Raw genomic sequence first — 19,769 nt, forward strand, 5'->3', positions numbered from 1 at the left:
ATTGACACTCAAAAGCACAATCCCTAGTAAGGCCTTGCAAGGCTGCAACCCACTCCCGATTAGTCTGACCTGCCGTACGTTTTGTACGAAAGAAGGTATACCGTTTGGCAACTACATTAACTGATTCTTTGAAATATGCATCTAATTCAGACAATATTTCTTCGTAGAACAGAGTTGCTACGTCGCTTCGGGGAAATAATTTGACTATCCCACGGTACCTGGTCTCGCCGACAGAAGACAATAAATAAGGCTGCCGCTCGTTATCTTGAATTCTGTAGGCGGAGAGATGGAATCCAAATTGGCGTGACCACTCCGTCCAGCTTTCCAGTGCAGCATCAAAAGGTCGAAAAGTGGGTGCAACAGCGTGTTGTGGCTGCGTTAGCGGTGGAGCGGCGGCTGCCGCATCGTTTTGCATCGCACGTTGACCCTGGACGGGCTGTCCAAGGGCATCCAGTAATGCCTGCGTATGCTGATTCTGTAAGCGATAACATTCGAACAGTACATCTGGAGATTGTGGCGAAGCGATTGCACAAGTAAATCAGGGCAATATCGATAAGAACGCGGTTTTGCCTCGTCGCCAATGTTGTGGTTGGCAGGAGAGCCAACACCGTGTTACCAGAGGAGGCCGAAAGGCACGCGTTTAGCTCACGCAGGCTGACGTGAGGTCTGGAACAGGACAAGGAAATTAGACTTCAGAAAAACAGACGTAGCTGGTGGAATACTTAACTTTAATCCATTAATGACGAACGTCGCTCTTGACGGTACATGATTCATAATATCAATGTTAACTGAATATGGCGCCTTGCTAGGTCGTAGCAAATAACGTAGCTGAAGACTATGCTAACTATCGTCTCGGCAAATGAGAGAGTATTTAGTCATTGAACCATCGCTATCAAAGTCGGCTGTACAACTGGGGCGAGTGCTAGGAAGTCTTTCTAGACCTGCCGTGTGGTGGCGCTCGGTCTGCGATCACTGATAGTGGCGACACGCGGGTCCGACGTATACTAACGGACCGCGGACGATTTAAAGGCTACCACCTAGCAAGTGTGGTGTCTGGTGGTGACACCAATTAAAGAATACATGGCATGTATTCGCAGTTGCGAATATGGACAACCACCAGCTGCAAAATGGAATGACGAAAACGAAAACTTGTGCTGGAATGGGACTCGAACCCGTATTTCCCGCTTATGACGAGCAATCGCCTGCACTCGTTCATTCGTTATGTATATTTCCGTACAGGGAAGACATTTTAATTGATAGTCACTTACCCGGTGTCGGCGAATAAATACGATACTTTGGTGCCTGTGTTGTTCAGGATTACTATGCAATGTTCCTTCAGTTAGTTGGATACGGTAACTGAAAGGAGGCCGCCTCTACTCCTCATCACCTATTTCGTCCCAATTTATGCTACATGTACGACTTTGACAGAAATGAAAGGGACAGAAGTGGAAGCTTCAGACGACCAAGCGCTTAGAGAAAAAAAAACAGTATTTTTGGCGCCGGTATATAGAGTCACGAATTATTTACGTTAGCTTAGTTACCAGACAGCGCTTGCCGCAGGGAAAGAGTACTGATCGCTACTCCGAAGGTCGTGTGGTCGACTCCCTCTAGGGAACCCGTTATTATGTTTTTAATTTAAATTTTTTACCTTACTTACAATGTAAATAAACTAAAATAATGCTTAGAATACAGTATTTATTAATATTCTGATAAAAGGCATGAAATGGAAACTCATGGGAAAATGTGGGATTCCAATTTAATTTCCAAGAAATGATTGTACTTACAGCGTCCATGATAACTCCGCCTTAACTTTCCAAAAAGGGACTTTAATTAAAGTCGAGGATTCTCATTCGTTGGCGTCACACGAAATACCCTTTTTAAAGTCACGTATAATATAGTATTTTCATTCTTATATTTCTCTTTCCAGGTTGCTAGCATCGGTCGACTTATATCGGAACCCCTGACCATCGCGGGCAAAAGTAGTTCTCGTGAAACGTCAGGACATGAACAAAGTAACCTATTCGTATGCAGAGCAATATGCTATAACACTTTCTGGAAAACTTTAAAAGCTTTTTATACATGGCTGGAGCAGCAACCGTAGGATAAAACCTTCTTTTAGAAATAATAAACAGCGAATTAGTTCCAATAAGAAAGGTTTATTAAAATCCCTTTACCATGTTTCCGACGTCTGTAAAACTTCATCTTCAGAAGTAAGTACTGATTTGAAAAACTTTTTTTTAATTGTTATCTCATCCCCCTCGTCCGATATGGGAGGTGAGCGGGCTGTCAGCGGTACAACACTCCGCTCTCCAGCCAAGATCATTGTAAGTGATATAACAAAGATAAGAGGAAAAAGAATATGAAGACTGTTGTCATTTTACATTAGAAAGATTGATGACGGACAGCTAAAAGGACGAAAACTATATAGAATTAAAAAACACAATTGCAATGTGCTGATTTTCTTCCACGTTAAAGCATTCGAGCACTGCACTTTCACTTAACAAGTGAAGGATCTGCAATCACTGGCTGAGAATCATTGTGGAAGGAGATAATATGATACATATACGATGTGATCAAAAGTATCCGGACAACCCCAAAAACATTCGAACTTGTAAGTCATTTTCAGCCAGGTGTCCGGATACCTTTGATAACGTAATGCAGAGGTTGAGTAGTAGTAGTAGAGAGGTTTTGGGCGCACGACAGCAAGGTCTTCAGCGCCTGGTCAGTAACATAGTGAGACGGGTGTCAAGAAAAATCCCAGAACAGGAATATAAAACGAAACAGAAAACATGGTAACAATCGTTGAAAAACATGTGTTCACCCACACCAAAGCGTGGGATGAAGCAGAGCGTCAGCAGTAAACCATGGACAACACAGGAAGAAAATGACAGAGGGAGCTAAAACAATGCAGCAGATGGAAGTGGCTGGCTGACCGCAAGGAAAAAAGGGGAGGAGTCAGCCACTCTGCAATACACTAAAACCTCCAGCCTAAAAGTTTAGGCCAGGGTCCTGACACATCACAAAACTTAAAAACCCTAGACACACACGTCTCATCATTAGCTGAAACAGAAGGGAGATCCCCATCAACTTGTGATTCTGCCCGTGCATCACGGTATAAAATGCAGTCTGTTAAAATGTGCCGGACAGAGATGTGCACGCCACAAGCATCACAAAACGGAGGATCCTCCCGCCGTAATAAAAAGCTATGTGGGAGAGGACAGTGCCCGATCCGAAGACGTGTGAGGGCCACCTTCTCCCGCCTGAGCAACCGGCAGGAGCAACGCCACGGCCGAGTGGTTGAGCTCTCTGCAGGCCTTCTTGGCAGCCCGATCGGCCTTTTCATTGCCCCATATGCCGACATGACTAGGCACCCAGCAGAAGGATACTTCTGTACCCCGCCGCTGCAGCAAGTACAGTTGGTCATGTATCAGCTGGACCATCTCCTCAGTTGGGTACAGATTCTGCAATGATTGTAAGGCACTAAGAGAATCGGAGCAGAGAAGAAATCGATCACCCGAACACGATTCATCTGCTCCAGTGCCTTCAGGATCGCGTGGAGCTCCGCTGCGAAAACGGTATATTCAGCAGGGAGGCGAATCCGGGTAACTTGATCAGGGAACACTACAGAACAGAGGGGTGTGGGTAAAGAAGTAGGGCGTCTAGGGAAACTATCATGGAGAGGATAGTGGGAAACCAGATCCTTACGAATACAAAAATTATTCAGACTTCCTGAAATAAATATTGTGGCACAAGTAAGTCAAAATATAGCTGAAAGTTGCCAGTCGGATATAAAATTTCACTTCCATAGTAATTAAAATATGCACATTATTGCTTTTGTCATTTCGTATTTGCTCGCCAATGTACAGCTAGTGCACTACCGTCACGTACGGAACGCTTGGGATAAGGAAGGCTTCTGGCGAGGGAGGGCTCGCGTAGTATGCCTAAGGAGGGTGCTAAACTTGCTTAAAACGTTAAAATTAAAACATTAGAAGCCAGATCATATCTAGTTGTGTACATATTTAAAATTAAAAAAATGGCAACAAATAAAAAGTTACCATATAAAAAAGATAATTGTTGTAAAAAGAAATTACGTAAAACTCTGAATAGTGCAAATTAAAACAACAGGAAAAAGAGCCAGGGTGGGAAAGGGGGGGGGGAGGAGAGGAGGAAAGGGGGAGTCGAATGGGGGTATCGGGAGTGAAGGAAAGGGGTTATGCAGGGTGAGGGGGGAAGATGGTAAAACGTATATAACTCTCAAATACAACATATCCGAACAACTGCGAACGTCACCTCTCCAGAAATACATTAACACCACAAGAAATAGGAAATGCAAGAACCAGGAGCATTAACAGCCGATGAAAATGAGATCTCCTGTAGTCATGTGGAAGATCAAGCCACTTGCTTGTTACTTTAACGAAAGTAGAGGTCTGAAACCATCTAGGAAATTTCTGTTTTTGAGTGATATATGTTCATTTAAAACTGACCCGTCTTTGGAGTAAAATGTTTAAAAATCTCTAATCCTTATAGCAGGTCAAGCCTGTAACATTTACTTACTTTGTGCAAAAGTAACGGCAAAAGTAAATGGTACATGCCTCCCATTACCTACTCGAAAAATTCTATTTTTGGTAAACGCTTGTGCATCTCGTGCTCTCACTTTTTCCACTTTCGTTTCTGGACAAGCCTTTCCTATATCACGAATCTGGAAGAAATCTGTGATGACGGGTAGTCTCAGACCCCTTGTGAGTTGTTCCTCAATGCTTGCGCGGCAAGCGTAATCGATAGCGCACTATCTGAGAAACGTAAACATCAATGCAAGTCCTTGTCTGTCAAACAGCTTTAACTTGTCACACATGTTTCCCGCATCATACTCATCTGTAAAGAACAAAAATGTGTCAAGTAACATCCCATCTACATCATTATGAAGGAGTAGAACTTAGGACAGAACAAAGATGGGGAAGGATATCGATCATGACCTGACTGTGGGAACAATTCCAGTATTAACGTTAAGTTAGAAAAAAACACTTAAAAATTAAAAACAACGATGACCGGGCGGGAATTTTAGTCTTGGACTTCCTAATGTGACTGCGAGATCTTAACCTGTACGAAACTTTGCGATCCCCTAATACGTGCCCAGTTTCTTAAGAACTATTCTACTGAACCAGTTCAAGACAAGACCGCTTGGGATAAGCAGTTTTCCTACACTTTAACAATGAAATTATCCTAACACAATAAAGTCACAGTTACTCCACAACTAAAGGTGAGAGAAGACTGTACGACTAATTTGCTGCTGAAGTACGTTACGCATCAAACACAGGACTCTTTTCAACATAATTCTGTAGCAGACATTCAACATCAAAACTGACTACGAAAATTTTCTCTTAGCATAAAGCAATAGTGTTAGAAATTAAACCAAAACTAGATTTTCCTTTGTGCAAGGGGACCATAACATGCGACTTTCTGTGAATACAAAAGACATCGTGGCAGATAAAATTTTTGTGAGGGCCTGGAATTAGGACATTAATATTTATTTATGGATTCCAGTAGAATACCAGGAACCAAGTTCGAGACCCTGTCGACATGGCATCTTACACAATACACTATAATCCACAGAGTGAAAGGTTTCTTTCTATGAATTTGTCCTTCTTCTCATTGAAAACGCTACTAGGTGAAACATCACTTTATAGCGAAAGAGCTGTGGGTTTACTAGCACATAGCGTACCACACGTACCACTTCTGAGTATTAACATCTTCGACATCAACTATGTCAGCAGTAGCTACTAACATATAAATATTTCGTCTCAGTGGCGCATTTCCATTTCGTGACTCTCCGGTATAGCTGCGTCCCGTGTCAGCTTTGTGGCTTAAAATATATAGCACCGTATTCTACTGTTGGAGCGTAGTAACCGCATACTAAAGTCGCGGACGGAGAGATATACGACTTCCTATGCTCTAAGCCTCGAATGCAAAACAGCACGAACGTTGCAGAGCTACTTACTCTACACAGAAAAATAGTAAACTCAGGAGAGTCAATTCATCAATTGTGTATTCGGTTATAAGATATATAATTTTTCAACGGATGTGACGCATTACAACGTATATGGAATTCTTGGGGAAGTCAGCCGGCTATTGGGATAGTTTTTAGAATAGGGATTTTATCGGGATACTTTCTGGATCGGGATTTACAGAAAAGTAGTAGACACCGCCTATAGCCACGACCACCCTTACCGAATCGTATGTTTTCTTTATCTTCTTGATACTGGTACCTTGAAACTTCATGAAACTTCTGATACAAATCTGCCCCCAATGGATAACGACTGCACAAATTTCAAAAATGGTTCAAATTGCTCTAATCGCTATGGACTTAACTTCTGAGGTCATCAGTCTCCTAGAACTTAGAACTACTTAAACCTAACTAACCTAAGGACATCACACACATCCGTGCCCAAGGCAGGATTCGAGCGTAGCGGTCTCTCTTTTCCAGACTGAAGCGCCTAGAACCGCTCGGCCACTTCGGCTGGCGCACAAATTTCTATAGTTGTGCAGTCCACATGCGCTAAATAGATTTAGTCATTATCAGAAGTTACAATGCTATTCTTTTAAGAAATATTTGTTGATTTCGACTGGTAACAGAGAATCTTACCAACCGTGGTCTGACTTCAAGTGGCTGAGAAACCGGAGGCAGAGATCACAACTTGGCTCTACTGGAAGTTTTTTTATATTAGTAATTCGCTTTCGGGTTACTGAACTGTTGTAAGGCAGTACTTGATATTCGTCGTGAAAGATGATGACTCTGAAATTTCCTAGACATGAAGTTCAAGCATTTTACACAATAGGTAAGTGCCGGTGCTTCTGCAATACTCTCCATTGTCATTAAAACGAGAAAGTTTATTTACCGGTTTTATTTACACTGTCAATTTCCATGCTGTCGAATTCTGAGGGAATTCCGTTCGAAATGGAAGGGTATTGTAAGGCCGTAAAGATGTTATCAGAAGAAATGCCGTGTTAGTTCGCAAAGCTCGCGCATAGTAATTCTAACAGTGCCATTCTATTACATCCATTTCATGAAGATGTTTGTGGTGACTTCTCATCTTCATTATTCTGTCAGAGATATCTGACACGAAAAGATTTATACAGGGAAAACACCACTTAGAAGTCGTGCAGAAGGGTATTCATTCTTCTGCAGGATCATTTTTCAATGACTTTCAAACAGGGTTGAATAATTTGAGCTTAAAATCTCAGATTTCCATATATAAACACCCATACTACCTTGAAGCACCAATGTTTTATTGCGTCCAGGAGTTTCGCAAAATATTTAGAGCCGAACGACAAGCAGCAATAAAGTCCCTTGTGAATGTTAAAAACAGTAACAAGAAACCTCACAGGTGACATCAGAAACTTATGGAGGTCAGCATTTGTCACATGTGTGTGCCTTTGATTGTCAAAAATGATTTTCTTGAGGAAGAAAATTAGTGGACGCCGACGAGTACCCGATTTACCTACAAGAATCGAGAATCGAGAGAAAAAATTGAACGATTTCCAAGAGACAAACAGAAAACGGGACATGGCTTATTCACGGATCAAGAATCGAGAGAAAAAATTGAACGATTCCCAAGAGACAAACAGAAAACGGGACATAGCTTATTCACGGTACGCTTAAATTTTATACATGTACTACTGGCCATTAAAATTGCTACACCACGAAGGTGACGTGCTACAGACGTGAAATTTAACCGACAGGAAGAAGATGCTGTGAGCATTCACACAAGGTTGGCGCTTGTGGCGTCACCTACAACGTGCTGACATGAGGAAAGTTTCCAACCGATTTCTCATACACAAACAGCAGTTGACCGGCGTTGCCTGGTGAAACGTTGTTGTGATGCCTCGTGTAAAGAGGAGAAATGCGTACCATCACGTTTCCGATTTTGATAAAAGTCGGACTGGAGCCTATCGCGATTGCGGTTTATCGTATCACGACATTGCTGCTCGCGTTGGTCGAGATCCAATGATTGTTAGCAGAATATGGAGTCGGTGGGTTCAGGAGTGTAATACGGAACACCGTGCTCGATCTCAACGGCCTCGTATCACTAGCAGTCGAGATGACAGGCATCTTATCCGCATGGCTGTAAAGGATCGTGCAGCCACGTCTCGATCCCTGAGTCAACAGATAGGGACGTTTGCAAGACAACAACCATCTGCACGAATAGTTCGACGACGTTTGCAGCAGCATGGACTATCAGCTCGCATACCATGGCTGCGGTTACCCTTGATGCTGCATCACAGACAGGAGCGCCTGTGATGGTGTACTTAACGACGAACCTGGGTGCACGAATGGCAAAACGTCCTTTTATCGGATGAATCCAGATTCTGTTTACAGCATCATGATGGTCGCATCCGTGTTTGGCGACATCGCGGTGAACTCACATTGGAAGCGCGTATTCGTCATCGCCATACAAGCGTATTACCCGGGGTGATGGTATGGGGTGCCATTGGTTACACGTCTCGGTCACCTCTTGTTCGCACTGACGGCACTTTGAACAGTGGACGTTACATTTCACATGTGTTACGACCCGTGGCTCTACCCTTCATTCGATCCCTGCGAAACCCTACATTTCAGTAGGATAATGCACGACCTCATGTTCAGTTCCTGTACTGGGCTTTCTGGATACAGAAAATGTTCGACTGCTTCCCTGGCCAGCACATTCTCCAGATCTCTCACCAACTGCAAACGTCTGGTCAATGGTGGCCAAGCAACTGGCTCGTCACAATACGCCAGTCCCTACACTTGATGAACTGTGGTATCGTTTTGAAGCTGCATGGGCAGCTGTACCTGTACACCCCATCCAAGCTCTCTTTGACAATGTCCAGGCGTATCAAGGCCGTTACTACGGCAAGAGGTGGTTGTTCTGGGTACTGATTTCTCAGGATCTATGCACCCAATTTGCGTGAAAATGTAATCACATGTTAGTTCTAGTATAATATATTTGTCAAATGAATACCCGTTTATCATCTGCATTTCTTCTTGGTGTAGCAATTTTAATGGCCAGTAGTGTATTTTAAAAAATGAACTGAATGTGTCCGAAAAAGATGCTGTAAAGTTTGAATCATGATACGAGGAAAGAAAGTTAGTCCCGACATTTCCAACATTACTATTTAGCACACAAGCTCAGATATCACGCTCCAGTATTTCGGAGTTCATGACATACTTCCAGTTTTCTTTCTAATCCGGGGATTAATTTGAGAGAACGGGAACCAAAACAATAATTCGTGGAATAACGGTTTTGCAACAGAACAATGCGTCAGCCCACGACGGTGTAACAGTTGAGCAATTTGTGGCTAGTAAAAATATAATGTTTTACGGTGACAACACTGAATCTGACAATCAGAGGCTAAGTTGGTTGCTTGGTTGATTCGGGGAAGGGGACCAAACAACGACGTCATCGGTCCCAGCGGATTATGGAAGGAAGTCGGCCGTGCCCTTTTTAAAGGAATCACCCCTGCATTTGCCTGAAGCGATTAAGGGAAAACACGGATGGCCGGACGCGGGTTTGAACTGTCGTCCTCCCGAATGCGAGTCCAGTGTGCTAACAACTGCGCAACCTCGCTCGGTAATGGCTAAGTCAAGTGAAGTTATGAAATGGTGTGAATGTTAATGTGTTGTGAATGAACTTTACACATCGTACGGATATTATCTGTGATCTAAAAGTATGTAAAATCCTGTGTCTAATATAAACTCTTTTTGATTTCAAGAAGTCTCTACCATCATGTTTGTAAGAGTATGACTTACATATATGGAGTAATGAGAGTAAGAATGTGATAGGGCATGTGTCACTTAGGCAAACGGTTAGAAACTTCATTATGTGATACGTTTACCTTTGGGACAGAGCTGTCCTCCCACGCTTTGGAAATCAAGAGTCCGATGTCAAATTAATATGACAGCAAACGAAAGGAACAGTGGTCAACAATCAACATTTAATCGAAATAAAGGGTAATCAGTTTCGTTTATTTTCTGCCATATTTTGTGTAGTTTTAACGTGTGCCAATTATTTAGATACCATATCTCAACTTCAGTTACGTTAGTAATGAGCTATTATTTGATCAAAAACTTCCTCATCTTCCTCTTATTTCTATAGTCTCCAATAGATCTGCTGCTGAAAAGTTATTTAAGCCTGGGCTAAATCATAACACTTGCCTTTGAAAATCAGAATGGGGAGTTAAAACGGCTGTGTCCTCTTCAAGAGAGCCGTGTCGGAGATTGTCTCAAGCGATTTGAAGAAATTTGAAAAAGCTAAATCTCGTTGGCTGGTGGGACCTCAGTTGCAGTCCTAACTACTGCACCATCTTGCATTTTTATGCTTTGTATTGTAACAATAATTGCTATCCGTGATTGCCCTGCTATTTCCAGATATTTCTGTGTGGAGCAGTGTTCCATCCTGGTTACCTCCAATTCAATATGCAGCATTTTTCATGCTGGAAGTTGCAGTTGTAGGTTTTGGGTGTGTTTCGCTTGGGTTGATTTTGCTAGTAGTGGGTTATCAGTTTTATTAAAGCTTCGATACTTCCGAAACTTTATATCGAAGCTATATCAGCACGATAGTCTGTGTAAATGAATCTCTCTGTGCCGTTTGGCAAGGTTTAGACACTAATGTATATATTAATTAGCGTTGGACTCATAACATTTCTCAGAGGCAGTCAATTTCTTTGTGTCCTCCATCGACTTAGATATCCTTGAAAATCCGCAAAGCACGTGCACTTAGTTATTTCATAAACTTCACTAACAGTATTCTGTAGTTCATAGTATTATAGGCTGTGGTTAGTTTTACGAAAACCGTCCCCCAAAGCTTCTCAATAACCTGCGTGAAATACTACTTGGAATGTTCAGCTCTTCCCTGCTATTTTGAAGTCCTATTGGTTGGTTGGTTTGAGGGATAAAGGCACAGAACTACAAGGTCATCAGTCCCTTGATCCTGACGCAAACAAAGCTCAGGGTAAAACAACTACGAAAGTACGGTTGGGAAAGTAAAAGGTCGAAAAAGAATGTGGAACTACACTTGAAAAGGAAACGAATGGCATGAACAAAAAAACCTGGGAAGACATACACTATAAGGAAAAGTAGAAAAAGGCATTAAAACCATAGCGCAGATGGTCTGCGCTGGCTGATCACAAAATAAAAGAGGATGAGCCAGCCACTTTGCAACACTTCAAAGTGTTCACCACAAAAGGCAAGGTGAGATGAACACATGTAGGGAAAAGACGAACACAAAGACGAACGGATGCAAACAAAGGTCTGGAACTGCGCGACCGCTACGGTCCCAGGTTCGAATCCTGCCTCGGGCATGGTTGTGTGTGATGTCCTTAGGTTAGTTAGGTTTAAGTAGTTCTAAGTTCTAAGGGACTGATGACCTCAGACGTTAAGTCCCATAGTTCTCAGAGCCATTTTTTGCAAACAAAGGGTGACAGATTTAAAAGGGAGGGAGGGTAGAGGCCTCAGAAAGAAGGCCAAACGCCCGCCCTTAGATGGTACGATAAAAAAAACCTTCTTGAATAAAACGTAAAACTAAATCTGCCGTTGAGGCATCGTCACCCAACACCGAGGGTAGGGTGCTGGTAAAATTAAAAGTGCGCCGTAGAGCAGCTTAAAGTGGGCACTCAAACAAGATGTGCACGACAGTCAGAAGGGAGCCATAGTGACACCGAGGTGGGTCCTTACGATAGAGAAGGTAGTCATGTGTTATCCACGTATGGCCAATGCGGAGCCGACAAAGGACAACAAATTCCCTGTGAGTGGCTAGCACGGATGACCGCCACACGCTCATTGTCTCCTTGATAGCACGGAGTTTATTTGGTGTGCTCGGGTTGCGCCATTCAGTGTCCCAAATCGCGAAAACTTTGCGGCGAAAGACTGCTCGCAAATCAGTCTCCGGGAGGCCAATATCCAGAGATGGTTTACTGGTGGCCTGTTTGGCCAGGCGGTCAACATGTTAACTGCCCGGTATCCTGACATGGCCTAGGGTCAAAATGAAGGTCACTGAGCGTCCACTCCTGTAGATGGCATAAAGAGTCTCCTGGATTAACGGTACCAAAGAATGCCTAGGGAAGCACTGGTCGAGGGCTTGTAGGCTGCTTAAGGAGTCACTACAAATGACGAAGAACTCACCAGTGCAGGAGCTGATATGTTCAAGAGCGCGGTAGATGGCAACCAGCTCTGCAGTGAATACGCTGCAGCCAACCAGAAAGGAGCGTTGTTATGTATGGTCAGCGTGAGCGTAAGCGAAGCCAACAAGATCGTCAATCCATCAGTGTAGATGATGTCTGAGCCCTCAAACTCACCAAGAACAGAGGGAAAATTCCGGCGGAGGACCTCAGGAGGGACTGAGCTTTTGGAGCCAAGCAGTAGGTCCAGCCGAACCTGTGGCCGAGGAGTGGACCATTCAGGGGTACGGAAGCGAGTCTGCAGGAAAGGTGGTAGGGGGGATGCGTCAAGGTCATGAAGAAGTGACAGCGAAGCGAAGTGATTCCCAATTCTGACCTATAGGTACCAAAACCAAATGTGACGGATGTAGCCAACTTCTGGCGTAAATAATAGTTATACATAAAGGTATTCACTGTCTCAACAAAAATTTCCAGATACGCCTATGTAACACGGAACTGGCCACGAAAGACGGGCCCGCCAGTGTAAAAGGAGGAAAATGGATCGGTCAGAAGAGCTCGATGGCTTCGAAAGTGGTCTAGTCTTTGGATGTCAGCTGTGAAACAAATCCGTCAGGGACGTTTCAACCCTTCCAAAACTGCTCAGATCGACTGTTGGTGATGTTATTGTGTACTGGAAATACAAAAGAAGTACCACAGCTAAACCTAGACCCTATGTGCTGACGGACAGGAGCTGTCGACCGTTGGGGAAACCAGTGGAAGGAATCACTCGCATTATGTTACCGACAAGGGTTAGCGCAATGAATGTGCGTAGTGAATTAAAGGGAATGAGGTACATGGGTCGGACAACTCCTCAAAGGCCGCACATTTCTGTAGTCTATGCAAAGCGGAGCTTGGGGTGGTGTAAAGAGCACATTGGATGACTCGAAACTAGTAATTTGGGGTCATTAATCACGTTATGTCCCGTGGCAATCCAACTGTACGGTTTGGGAAATGGCTGGAGAACGTTCCCTGCTATCATGTGTAGTGCCAACAGTGCAGTATGGAGGTGGTGTTGTTACGGTACGCAGGTGTTTCTCGTGGACTGTCTGTAGCCTCCATATTTCAGTCAAGAAAACGCTAAATTCGGAAGGACGCCAACGGATTTTACAGTATTGTGTAGTCCATACAGTGGAGGAACACTTCATCAGCATTACAGGCACCCTCTCATAAAGCATCATGTCTGTGGCGATGGTTCGTGGACAATTATATTCCTGATATGGAATGACCTACCTGGAGTTCCGCCATGAAACCGATGCAAGAACTTTCGGATGAGTTAGAACGTTGACTTCGCTCCAGAACCCTGTGTCCATTTCTACTGTATCTGATTTCACCTCGTGGGGAAGAGTGTGTTTTCATTGCTTCACAGATGTTCAGATACCTCATTGAATGTGTCCCCAGAAGAGTTAAAGCCATCGTAAAAGCAAGAAGTGGACACACGCCAAATAATTTTCGCTCACAGATGTCCCTTCTTTTGACCGATACTGTATTTCGTTATATCTCTGTACTATTGTTTTCTTGAGACACAACATGTTTCATTTTTATACTATGTTCTTCTAGTTTCATTTTATATTACGTATACGTTCTATTTGCCTCCACCTTCCACGGTGATTCTGACAGAAATAAATAAACGAATTTGGCCCTACTAAAACTACTATAAACTCCGTCCGAACAGACCTTGTAAGGACCAACAGTACCGACCGGCCGCCGTGTCATCCTCACCTCAGAGGCGTCATGTTGTCAGCACACCGCTCTCCCGGCCGTAGGTCAGTTTACGAGAACGGAGCCGCTAATTCTCAATCAAGTAACTTCTCAGTTTGCCTCACAAGGGCTTGCCAACAGCGCTCGGCAGACCGGATGGTCACCCATTCAAGTGCTAGCCCAGCCCGACAGCGCTTGACTTCGGTGATCTGAGGGGAACCGGTGTTGCCACCGCTGCTAGGACGTTGGCCCTACTAAGAGCGCTTTAATAAATTTTCATTTTGAAGTGACAGCGAAGTTTGTTACTAATGTTTGTGACAGAAGATGTTCAAATAGAGGTAACCAGTAATTGTTCCTAAACAGAGCGGGGACTCCAAACGGAAAGACTTGTGGCAGTGGATGTACGACGCAGGAGGCGCTGAATTTAACTACGGTTTTAGCCATCCAGATATATGTTTCCCATCGCTTCGCTAAATCACTGTAGCCATGCTACGAGGTGCTTTCTTCAGCAAGACCACTGAATCAGTAGTACATAAACAGAGGAAGAAAGATTATCGTTTAACCTTCCGCCGATGGCCAGACCGTCAGAGACGGAGCTGGAGTTCGGATTGGCCGTCGAGACCCTCAGAGCAACTTTCTCCACATTCGTCCTCATATGCGGCAGCGGCGAGGCCGGGCGCGAGGGCTGTTTACTGCTCCGTGCAGCTCGCCCGGCGGGCCGGTTAACCTGACACACTGCTGGCGAAGTTTCAAATGATTCCTGAGCAAAGTTAAGTGTGTCCTGAAGATCCAATATGTCCATCGCTTGTTGAAGGGAGGGATTTACTAGTTTCAAAATCTGCTCCCTTATACGAACATCAGAAACGTTTTGTGCAATTGCATCACGTACCATAGTATCTGAATAAGGGACTCCACATTGACACTCAAAAGCACAATCCCTAGTAAGGCCTTGCAAGGCTGCAACCCACTCCCGATTAGTCTGACCTGCCGTACGTTTTGTACGAAAGAAGGTATACCGTTTGGCAACTACATTAACTGATTCTTTGAAATATGCATCTAATTCAGACAATATTTCTTCGTAGAACAGAGTTGCTACGTCGCTTCGGGGAAATAATTTGACTATCCCACGGTACCTGGTCTCGCCGACAGAAGACAATAAATAAGGCTGCCGCTCGTTATCTTGAATTCTGTAGGCGGAGAGATGGAATCCAAATTGGCGTGACCACTCCGTCCAGCTTTCCAGTGCAGCATCAAAAGGTCGAAAAGTGGGTGCAACAGCGTGTTGTGGCTGCGTTAGCGGTGGAGCGGCGGCTGCCGCATCGTTTTGCATCGCACGTTGACCCTGGACGGGCTGTCCAAGGGCATCCAGTAATGCCTGCGTATGCTGATTCTGTAAGCGATAACATTCGAACAGTACATCTGGAGATTGTGGCGAAGCGATTGCACAAGTAAATCAGGGCAATATCGATAAGAACGCGGTTTTGCCTCGTCGCCAATGTTGTGGTTGGCAGGAGAGCCAACACCGTGTTACCAGAGGAGGCCGAAAGGCACGCGTTTAGCTCACGCAGGCTGACGTGAGGTCTGGAACAGGACAAGGAAATTAGACTTCAGAAAAACAGACGTAGCTGGTGGAATACTTAACTTTAATCCATTAATGACGAACGTCGCTCTTGACGGTACATGATTCATAATATCAATGTTAACTGAATATGGCGCCTTGCTAGGTCGTAGCAAATAACGTAGCTGAAGACTATGCTAACTATCGTCTCGGCAAATGAGAGAGTATTTAGTCATTGAACCATCGCTATCAAAGTCGGCTGTACAACTGGGGCGAGTGCTAGGAAGTCTTTCTAGACCTGCCGTGTGGTGGCGCTCGGTCTGCGATCACTGATAGTGGCGACACGCGGGTCCGACGTATACTAACGGACCGCGGACGATTTAAAGGCTACCACCTAGCAAGTGTGGTGTCTGGTGGTGACACCAATTAAAGAATACATGGCATGTATTCGCAGTTGCGAATATGGACAACCACCAGCTGCAAAATGGAATGACGAAAACGAAAACTTGTGCTGGAATGGGACTCGAACCCGTATTTCCCGCTTATGACGAGCAATCGCCTGCACTCGTTCATTCGTTATGTATATTTCCGTACAGGGAAGACATTTTAATTGATAGTCACTTACCCGGTGTCGGCGAATAAATACGATACTTTGGTGCCTGTGTTGTTCAGGATTACTATGCAATGTTCCTTCAGTTAGTTGGATACGGTAACTGAAAGGAGGCCGCCTCTACTCCTCATCACCTATTTCGTCCCAATTTATGCTACATGTACGACTTTGACAGAAATGAAAGGGACAGAAGTGGAAGCTTCAGACGACCAAGCGCTTAGAGAAAAAAAAACAGTATTTTTGGCGCCGGTATATAGAGTCACGAATTATTTACGTTAGCTTAGTTACCAGACAGCGCTTGCCGCAGGGAAAGAGTACTGATCGCTACTCCGAAGGTCGTGTGGTCGACTCCCTCTAGGGAACCCGTTATTATGTTTTTAATTTAAATTTTTTACCTTACTTACAATGTAAATAAACTAAAATAATGCTTAGAATACAGTATTTATTAATATTCTGATAAAAGGCATGAAATGGAAACTCATGGGAAAATGTGGGATTCCAATTTAATTTCCAAGAAATGATTGTACTTACAGCGTCCATGATAACTCCGCCTTAACTTTCCAAAAAGGGACTTTAATTAAAGTCGAGGATTCTCATTCGTTGGCGTCACACGAAATACCCTTTTTAAAGTCACGTATAATATAGTATTTTCATTCTTATATTTCTCTTTCCAGGTTGCTAGCATCGGTCGACTTATATCGGAACCCCTGACCATCGCGGGCAAAAGTAGTTCTCGTGAAACGTCAGGACATGAACAAAGTAACCTATTCGTATGCAGAGCAATATGCTATAACACTTTCTGGAAAACTTTAAAAGCTTTTTATACATGGCTGGAGCAGCAACCGTAGGATAAAACCTTCTTTTAGAAATAATAAACAGCGAATTAGTTCCAATAAGAAAGGTTTATTAAAATCCCTTTACCATGTTTCCGACGTCTGTAAAACTTCATCTTCAGAAGTAAGTACTGATTTGAAAAACTTTTTTTTAATTGTTATCTCATCCCCCTCGTCCGATATGGGAGGTGAGCGGGCTGTCAGCGGTACAACACTCCGCTCTCCAGCCAAGATCATTGTAAGTGATATAACAAAGATAAGAGGAAAAAGAATATGAAGACTGTTGTCATTTTACATTAGAAAGATTGATGACGGACAGCTAAAAGGACGAAAACTATATAGAATTAAAAAACACAATTGCAATGTGCTGATTTTCTTCCACGTTAAAGCATTCGAGCACTGCACTTTCACTTAACAAGTGAAGGATCTGCAATCACTGGCTGAGAATCATTGTGGAAGGAGATAATATGATACATATACGATGTGATCAAAAGTATCCGGACAACCCCAAAAACATTCGAACTTGTAAGTCATTTTCAGCCAGGTGTCCGGATACCTTTGATAACGTAATGCAGAGGTTGAGTAGTAGTAGTAGAGAGGTTTTGGGCGCACGACAGCAAGGTCTTCAGCGCCTGGTCAGTAACATAGTGAGACGGGTGTCAAGAAAAATCCCAGAACAGGAATATAAAACGAAACAGAAAACATGGTAACAATCGTTGAAAAACATGTGTTCACCCACACCAAAGCGTGGGATGAAGCAGAGCGTCAGCAGTAAACCATGGACAACACAGGAAGAAAATGACAGAGGGAGCTAAAACAATGCAGCAGATGGAAGTGGCTGGCTGACCGCAAGGAAAAAAGGGGAGGAGTCAGCCACTCTGCAATACACTAAAACCTCCAGCCTAAAAGTTTAGGCCAGGGTCCTGACACATCACAAAACTTAAAAACCCTAGACACACACGTCTCATCATTAGCTGAAACAGAAGGGAGATCCCCATCAACTTGTGATTCTGCCCGTGCATCACGGTATAAAATGCAGTCTGTTAAAATGTGCCGGACAGAGATGTGCACGCCACAAGCATCACAAAACGGAGGATCCTCCCGCCGTAATAAAAAGCTATGTGGGAGAGGACAGTGCCCGATCCGAAGACGTGTGAGGGCCACCTTCTCCCGCCTGAGCAACCGGCAGGAGCAACGCCACGGCCGAGTGGTTGAGCTCTCTGCAGGCCTTCTTGGCAGCCCGATCGGCCTTTTCATTGCCCCATATGCCGACATGACTAGGCACCCAGCAGAAGGATACTTCTGTACCCCGCCGCTGCAGCAAGTACAGTTGGTCATGTATCAGCTGGACCATCTCCTCAGTTGGGTACAGATTCTGCAATGATTGTAAGGCACTAAGAGAATCGGAGCAGAGAAGAAATCGATCACCCGAACACGATTCATCTGCTCCAGTGCCTTCAGGATCGCGTGGAGCTCCGCTGCGAAAACGGTATATTCAGCAGGGAGGCGAATCCGGGTAACTTGATCAGGGAACACTACAGAACAGAGGGGTGTGGGTAAAGAAGTAGGGCGTCTAGGGAAACTATCATGGAGAGGATAGTGGGAAACCAGATCCTTACGAATACAAAAATTATTCAGACTTCCTGAAATAAATATTGTGGCACAAGTAAGTCAAAATATAGCTGAAAGTTGCCAGTCGGATATAAAATTTCACTTCCATAGTAATTAAAATATGCACATTATTGCTTTTGTCATTTCGTATTTGCTCGCCAATGTACAGCTAGTGCACTACCGTCACGTACGGAACGCTTGGGATAAGGAAGGCTTCTGGCGAGGGAGGGCTCGCGTAGTATGCCTAAGGAGGGTGCTAAACTTGCTTAAAACGTTAAAATTAAAACATTAGAAGCCAGATCATATCTAGTTGTGTACATATTTAAAATTAAAAAAATGGCAACAAATAAAAAGTTACCATATAAAAAAGATAATTGTTGTAAAAAGAAATTACGTAAAACTCTGAATAGTGCAAATTAAAACAACAGGAAAAAGAGCCAGGGTGGGAAAGGGGGGGGGGGGAGGAGAGGAGGAAAGGGGGAGTCGAATGGGGGTATCGGGAGTGAAGGAAAGGGGTTATGCAGGGTGAGGGGGGAAGATGGTAAAACGTATATAACTCTCAAATACAACATATCCGAACAACTGCGAACGTCACCTCTCCAGAAATACATTAACACCACAAGAAATAGGAAATGCAAGAACCAGGAGCATTAACAGCCGATGAAAATGAGATCTCCTGTAGTCATGTGGAAGATCAAGCCACTTGCTTGTTACTTTAACGAAAGTAGAGGTCTGAAACCATCTAGGAAATTTCTGTTTTTGAGTGATATATGTTCATTTAAAACTGACCCGTCTTTGGAGTAAAATGTTTAAAAATCTCTAATCCTTATAGCAGGTCAAGCCTGTAACATTTACTTACTTTGTGCAAAAGTAACGGCAAAAGTAAATGGTACATGCCTCCCATTACCTACTCGAAAAATTCTATTTTTGGTAAACGCTTGTGCATCTCGTGCTCTCACTTTTTCCACTTTCGTTTCTGGACAAGCCTTTCCTATATCACGAATCTGGAAGAAATCTGTGATGACGGGTAGTCTCAGACCCCTTGTGAGTTGTTCCTCAATGCTTGCGCGGCAAGCGTAATCGATAGCGCACTATCTGAGAAACGTAAACATCAATGCAAGTCCTTGTCTGTCAAACAGCTTTAACTTGTCACACATGTTTCCCGCATCATACTCATCTGTAAAGAACAAAAATGTGTCAAGTAACATCCCATCTACATCATTATGAAGGAGTAGAACTTAGGACAGAACAAAGATGGGGAAGGATATCG

This window comes from Schistocerca gregaria, chromosome X, assembly GCF_023897955.1.
Source record: "Schistocerca gregaria isolate iqSchGreg1 chromosome X, iqSchGreg1.2, whole genome shotgun sequence".
In the NCBI taxonomy this organism is placed as follows: domain Eukaryota; kingdom Metazoa; phylum Arthropoda; class Insecta; order Orthoptera; family Acrididae; genus Schistocerca; species Schistocerca gregaria.